Consider the following 8,162-nt stretch of genomic DNA (forward strand, 5'->3'; position numbering starts at 1 on the left):
TACATTGTTCAGGTAGGGTGACTATATTTCTTAGTGCTCTGGTATTGTTCCTTTAAACCAGGGGTGGCCAATTCCAGTCATCGAGGGCCGCTGTCCTGCTTGTTTTCCAATTATCCCTGCCTGACCTGCTGCTGATTACCTGGCTCAGGTGTGTTCAGCCAGTCAGAAGTTGGAAGATACCAATTGACTTTATCTTTCCTCACTCCACTTTCATTTAAGATGGTATCTTTCAGCTTCTGACTGGCTGAACACACCTGAGCCAGGTAATCAGCAGCAGGTCAGGCAGGATAGTTGGAAAACAAGCAGGACAACAGCCCTCGAGGACTGGAATTGGCCACCCCTGATTAGGTCAAGGACAAAAACAAAATAAACAGAGAAATTCCAAGAGTGTCTCCCACAGTGCAAACTCTTTGGTAATAGGAGAGAAAAATCAGAACATGAATTGACATCACTGTTGGCGATGAATGTAACCCCACGCCTTCCCTCAGTCTGTCCAGAGAATCCACCAGTCCCAGAGCCAAACAGTGTGCTGGATCCTAGCTGCAGGCCTCACACACTTCATTCTAAGGTGGCTTTCTCCAAATAAAAACAGACAAGATGACAGCTTTGCAAATGGCCCGAACCCAGCTATCATTTATTTTTACAGTATTGCAATGTTGGTCTTAGTGCATTTCCTCAAAAGTAAAGCTGACATTTCAAGTTTGGTTTTCCGAATGGTATGGGCAAGGAAAACAAAGCAGAAAAATGAGCTAATTTTTCCCACCCTGAGAGAACTAAGCATGTGTGAAATGTATTATGGTCAGAGTTCAGCAGTCTTCCCAGTTGGTTGAGATGGAACTATCTTTTTTGTTTGTTGAGAAAAATAGCAAAGGTGAGATTTCACAGGACTAAAAGTGCCGTTTCCACGCTGACTGTTTAGAAATTCAAAAGGCATGCTTTTCAGAGATCATTTTGAACTATTTAGAAATAATTTGGGACTGTCTTTTGATGCCTTTTATGCTGAGACATTTGAGTTTCCTTTTAGCATAACAAGGAGCTTACATCTGATGGCAGGAATGGTGCTGAAAAAAGGATGGGTGCTTCTTTTCAGTCTCTGTGGAATTAGTAGACAGTTTACTGACAAGATTTCTGACATCATTGTTGTAATCCTGTCTTCCGGTTGCCCCAAGGTCTTTGATCTCCTCTCTGAATTCATATGCATAAAAGTATAGACAGAGTAAAAGATAGCAAGAAAATCCACACAAATTGTGATGTCCATACTGTAAACTGCAGTCACAGACAAGGAGTAATAAAGATGGTCTTTACTAAGAAACTTCATTTTGGTTTTTACTTTAATTTGTCACCGATCTGTGGTCTGATGATCTTCAGCTAAAAGGCCCAGTATGAACAAGCTAGTTTGTACACTATGTCATCTGAATTTGTTCAGAGGCATTTCTGCCTTTTCCAAAATGCCACACTTATAAGTGAGGTGATGAAGGAAGTGTGACAAGATTTGTAAAAATTGAGAAAAATAATGAACATTTTTAGACAATCTCCCCATGAAGCCGTTCATGGTGTTGCATTTGGTTGTAGACAAAAAATACTAATGGAAGTAACTAGGTGAAGAATACATAGTCAGCCAGTTTCAGACAAGTGCACCAACTGTCTAACCAAGTGTCCTGCCCTATTTTGCAGACCTGAAAGTTTTGGGCGTTGTTTGATAATTTCTTGTTGTATGACTGATAGTATTTTGTTTGAATTATACAGATAGCTTTATCCTTCAGATATTCAAGGATGTATATATATAGTTTCGACAATATAAATGCACTGTAATGCCTCCCTCAAAACACAGCATCCGCTCCCGCTCTTTCTGAAACCTATTTTTTCACACCGCTTTGCTTTTCAGGCAAAGCATGGGGTCCCTCTTGACTGGCAACTCAATGAAAACGGCCCTGGAAGGCAGGAGCGTGAGACCAGGTACTGTTTCCTTCAAGCATAATATCCATCTTTTTTCCAAGCATTCCTCACCACCCGCAAGAGCACTGTCCCACATCCAACAAAAATGAAGTCAGCACACACTAAGTTAAAGGTAGAAAAGACAGTGTAATCACATACTGTAGATATATGCTTCTCTCCAGCTGAACCTGGGAGGGGGGACATTTCAACACAGCGAGCTGGAATAACAGACAGAACTGTCCAACAACAATTCATTCTCTGGCTCTCATTTTCCTCTGTCCAGAGCATAAAAAGCAGACTAAGTATAGGGACTGAGCAGACTCAAAAGAAGTGGAGGGAACTGCATTACCTGTCAGGCCAGAGAGCATACAGTACAGACCCTGATTCCCACCCTTTCTTTTTAGACATACCCCACACAGCAATATCAGATGAACTGCTCATCAAGATCCAACCGTCTTCATTTGAGATGATTTTAAGATGGTGATTGCTTAACACTATTGAATATATAAAAATTTGCATTTGTAACATTAGTGATGGAAACTGGGTGTGTAAAGACTGGGATATTTGTGCATGCAACCAGTCAGGTGTGATGACAGGCAGACATCATACCATTGGGTTAAAAGCAAGTGGGGGGGCTCTGACTATAGCTGCCCTGCAATGATTTTGCTTTGATTTGCCCATTTCATTTTGCATTTCTAACATTTCTGGCCCAGCACTCAAGGCCAATAATGTTCTCCCACATTTATACATGACTTATTTCAGCCATTTATTCGTTACTTTTAGCTTGCTATTAAACAGTTTCCATGTAGCTTTAACTGTTTCTTATTGTTGTTCTTCAAGGAGGCTTGGTGGGAGCCTAACCCCTGTAGCAACAAGCCTGGAAAATCTTGTTCCCTAAATGTATTAGACACTTTCCCTGTTGGGGTTGTGTGTGTGTGGTCAGACACACTATTAGAACTTTACCAGTGAGGTTGGCGTCCTTTGATTATACAGATTGTTAAATATCAAACAAAGATGTGTGGCCATGGTCATATATCTGTGGACAGGGAGTGAGCCATGAAATAACCATTTATCCTTCACCGTTAGAAAACTATTTCAACCATATTTGGCACTGAACAGTTTAATTGCTTTTAGCTATCTACTTTAACCATGTATACTTTTAGCTCTTTAGACTTTTCTGCTAGCATGTTAGCTAGTTTTCTTGTATTCTTCATCACAACACGTGTCACAGCTGCAGTTACTCAATATGTGGATGTTTATACTTTTTATCAAATGATTTTTTTTTTTTTTTAAACCAACTGCAACTGCAGATGTAGTCCTGGAATACAAGTACCCTTGGTTGGTAAACATTTCTCTAATGTGTTACTGCTGTATACAGTAGTGTAGGTTGATTAGGTAATCCTTCCTCCCAGTGCCTCGTCTAGAGCTTTCTTTCTGGATGTGTTTCTTCCCCACAGTACACTGGGCCACAGAGAGGTTGGCAGGGACTGTGCTCTGTAATTCAACAGCTCTGCTGTTGGAAGTAGAGACAAAGCATGGAAGGAAGGCTGTGCTTTTCTTCTTTTCACCATGGAAATGATATTTCCATCCCTAGCCCAATGATACATGAGCCAACATAGTGGGAATCAAACACAACATTAAATATTTTACTTAGTGCATGTGTTTGTCTGCACATTAACATTTGTGTGTGCACGCTGCTGGGAATATTCTCTTCTGTGGATTATTAATGTAAATAATACAGTATGGGGTCTTTACATAACAGTGAAGACCTTGCCTCATTCTTCAACCCTCTGAGGCAAGAGGATGAGGCAAGGTCCTTAACAGTAAGAAAACCAATGTACAAAAACAACAAACTGAACATGAATGGACACAAACTGTGCAGTGTGTGAATATGCTTTAACAATGATGAGACAAAGAGATTATGTGCGGGGTGTGAATTTATTTTGCATATTAATTTTAAAATGCTTGTGGAAAATGTTATGGTCACTGTTACCTATACATACTGTACCTTAAAGCTGGGTGTGTCATAGATGGAAGCAGTGGAGTGATGCTCACACGCAATGCAGATGATGCTGTTAATCTGTATTAATGTTAATTTAGTCAGACTTTGCTCCATACACTATATAGGGACTGAGTGACAGTCTTAGTGCAATAATGAAAGGAACTGGTCTAGTTAACAGGTACTGTTTACATACGTAACACTTATCAGTTGTGAGAAGAAGTAAACTGTGAGTTTGGCTGTGTCAAACAATATACTGTATGTGACAAGTGTAATCTTCAGGTAGTCTCATTGAGATCACAGTCTCTTTTTCAAGAAAGACCTGAAAACAAAAACTTATTTGACCCTTATTTGCATGCATAATATAAAATTTTGTCAGCCCTTGTGTTGCAGGTCAATCCAATGTCTGTGCCATGCTTAAAGAAGGAATTCACTTATGTCTTGTACAAAAAGAAGAGGACAAAACTTCATGTGCCATAGCACCTTTAAAATGGTCTTCACAGTTCACGTAGTCTCAGCATTCAGAATCAATCTACACTCTTTATTTCACTGATGTCCCATTTTTATAATATGTATTCTTTCACACATTAAATTACATAAACACATTTGCTTACAATATGCTTGTTCTGACTTTCCAAAAAGAGCACACCATGTAGCAAAAAATAAATGGATGCATATTTACTGTCCATAAACAACATTATACAGCCTGAGCTAAAAGAAACAAATCCACACGGTTACACCAACCCACACTCTCTTGAGTCTGTATGTGAGCCAGGAAAAGTGAAATTGCATATGTCAGTGAGGACAGGTGTGGCAGCCATATATACCCAGGAAGAGGGGCTTAAGTTCAGGGAAGCCACTAGCCCATATACCCCAGATACTCCTAACCCTGCAAAGCTTATGGGGCTAAATCCGGCAACACCATGCTAATTCTCTCACATAGTAACATAATATCCCACTGCTGCCGTCATGGATCAGTTAGATTGGTGTTGGCTCAGGGAAAACAGCTGAGGAGGATGGACTATGTCCATAAGGTATGAAGTACATTTGTGTGTGTGTGCATGTGCACGGGACAGCTGTGGTGTCATGGGAGAGGGAGTTGTCAGCTGTGATCATTTCTCTGTGTCAGTCTCTCTGTGTATACATTTGTCATGCATGTGAAAATGGAAATACACTGTACAGTCATTACTGACCAATCAGGAACATAAGAAAATATGAACACGGTGTACCAAAATAATGCAGCTCATCCAAGATTACTTTTTTGCCCGAGACAGTAGTTTTGCATACAACCATTTTGAAATGCTGTGACTACCTATAGCATCTTTACCAATATTAATTTGCCACTGGTACAAGCAGACCATCACTGGTCATGATATAACGTCTTTGTCAAGTAAAATGGATGCACTGAATTCAGTGGTGCGCAGGAGACAGAACAAGTAAAAGATGTATTAGGGAGTTTGCTCGGACCCAACTGGGCTGACACATTCAGTAACTATGCTTTGTGTTGCTCTGACTGTCCATTTAGCAGTTTTGTCAAGTAGCACATGGTCAAGGTTGCATGTGGAAACAATTAAAAACTATTTTACTTCACTAATGTGTCCACTTGTGGTATCACGGCGGTCCATCATGGCCTGCTGAAAGATGGGGAGTGTTTCCTCATCACTGCTTTATCAGGCTGACAGGCCTCTTGTATCAAACTACTTGATGCAATACAGAGGAATGAAAACATCATACTGGTCTGTCAGTTGGTCTACACCAATAATAGTACTGAGCTAGGTCCTGGTGTCACACTCAGTCTTGGTAATTAGTCAAATACTCAATCATTTACAAGTAGCCAGCTTGTCTCAGGAAACACATAAGCTGGAGATCGATGGACTTGGTCAATAAGCTCCATTTAGAGCCCACTTTACGCGTTCTTTCATGTCGATGAGGTGGTGGGAGTCTGTACTAATGAACACAAATGGGGCTAGAGTAGACTTGATGGAGTTTGCATACTATACAACTCTAGATATGATGTATACCAGCTTCACCAAGACTACATGGCTTCATTATTCCAGCATGCTATTAATCATCATAAATCAGGGTGTCACTCTTGAAGTCCCCTTCTGCTCAGATCCTGCACTATTTGCATCCAGTGTTCAACTACTGTCGCTGGCTTCCACTGTGAGGCCATGAGCTCAGGAGATCAGACCCGCTCGCGAGTGGAGCAGATAAATGCACCACAGCCACAGATAGACTAGTTTCATCTGTAAACACTCTTAGGAGACTTCGGGTAGAAAAATGTTTTCCCATTCAAAGACCCTAAATAACCTAACTGCTACAGTGACTGATGCTACAATACTAGCACTAGCATTACTGCCAGGATTGCCTTACTTCTGGTTATGCTACTCCCTGTGTTATTAATAGTAATAATAATACTCTATTCAGGTCAACCCAGGCTATACAGCAAGATAATCTGTTTTTGAGAAAAAGACTTTCTGAGAACAGGAAACACTACAAGTCAGATAAGGTTTCCCTGAGGTTCCATTAATCCAGGAAGACATGTCCTCATGACTAAAGACCTTTCTCTCATATATGATTTTAAACCTGTACTAAATGTCAGTTTTTGAAAATTGGTGTTTTGTGTTTATAAACTCAAGTGTGTCTGTAGTGGTGCACATGAATATTTTTAGGTCCACCGGAGCTGAAGATTGCTTTCTAGAATAGACCAAATTTGGCCACAACATTTTCGGTTTTTCCAAGGGGAATGCCTCAAGTCTGAAGAGATCAAGTTAGTTCAATGAAATGAATGAATGCAAAGCTTTCCCATCAGTTACCGTTATGTCTAATTAAAGTTTTGATGCATACTTTGAAGAGTTCTTATTTAGGGTTTAGGGACTCACCTTTGCTCAGCAGCAGTCACACCTTTTTCATTAAAGAAGCCAAAACTCAGATAGTGTTTAAATAACAGTAGAAGTGCAAAACAATTGCTGAGTGCCTGTGGAAACTCTTTACAGAAACCATATGTAGAACCCCTGACTTATGTAAGAATTTGAGATTTAATTGGTCCAAATCATTGTATCGTTATATTGACTGGCGTGTGAGGTTACAATGTCACATCAGGAAAATGTGAAGTCTCCAAAACTTTACTTTTCAAAAGATTTCTGAACTGCTTTAGCCTCTTTATCAAAGCTAAACTTTATGCAAGAAACAGTAGTGCAAGATGTTTTTCTTTCTCTATTTTACTTTTAGGAGTCCTGCTCAAGGGCATAACAAGTGGAGATGCCAGTCGACAGAATTACCATTACAGTCAGACTGGTTTGTGCAGATAGAGAGGGAAAATGTGGAAGTCCTTAATTATGATCCATATTTGAATTCCTTAACATTTTTGTTGAGCTACAACTGAATAACCACAATTAAGAATCTGTAAAAATACAAAAGATTAAATGTCCATATAAGTATTACAGTTTTTGACATTGTGCCTTAGCAATTAAATCTAATGATTAGCCAATTAATTAAATTTGTGTGAGATTTTACCACAGATCTAAATATCATTGTTAAATTTGTAAAATTTTTAAATAAACTCAGCACTAGAGACTAATTGCACTAATTGTGCTGTTATATATGTGCCTGTTGTGCAGGCTTAAAGTGTCATAATCAGAGCCAAGATCTTATTTTAGGTGACGTATCTGAGTCCATTAAATGGACATGCCACTTCATAATGTGTTTGCTTTTGTGCAAACACATTATGAACAGACATGGTGCAATGTTGACAGTAAAGTCTGGCCAATCACATTCTAATGGCTTTAAAGGGAAGTTTCCTGAACTGTACTTTCAGTGCTTCATGTGGACATAATCAAAATCCATACAGGGCAGTAAGACGGACTGGCCTGTTACTGGAGTCAAGGTTTTCTCGGTTGAATTCCTCAAAGGTGACACAGCATTGATAGAAGAAGCACTTAATATGTTTCAATGGAAATAATGGTGAAACGTCCAAAAATGTCAGATGGGGGTGTAGTGTGTCTGCTGTCCAAACCAAAAGAGTTAAAGTAGTAATAACTGGAAAAAAAACTCACCTTTTCTCATTTTTTATATACAACTATTCAAATAGTGTATAAACTGTGTAAACTAGCTGACTCACAGAAGGGTTGCAACTTTTGGAACATCTAACTTTGTATATCTGTGGCTCTGGAGACGTTTGATAAATTAGCTTTGGTGTGTGTACTGATTTTTTTTTTTTTTTTTTTTT

General features: G+C 39.4%; 1 long non-coding RNA gene across 1 annotated transcript in view; it reads left to right on the forward strand.

Moving 5' to 3' along the window:
• The window catches only part of LOC109972139 (uncharacterized), a 31,045-nt gene that overhangs the window by 21,790 nt on the left and 1,093 nt on the right, over positions 1 to 8,162 (forward strand). Inside the window, exon 2 of the long non-coding RNA XR_002276647.1 lies at positions 1,886 to 1,956. This is a non-coding gene — a long non-coding RNA (uncharacterized LOC109972139). The remainder of the gene's footprint in view (positions 1 to 1,885; positions 1,957 to 8,162) is intronic.

Source organism: Monopterus albus, unplaced genomic scaffold (assembly GCF_001952655.1).
Source record: "Monopterus albus unplaced genomic scaffold, M_albus_1.0 scaffold248.1, whole genome shotgun sequence".
Lineage (NCBI taxonomy): Eukaryota > Metazoa > Chordata > Actinopteri > Synbranchiformes > Synbranchidae > Monopterus > Monopterus albus.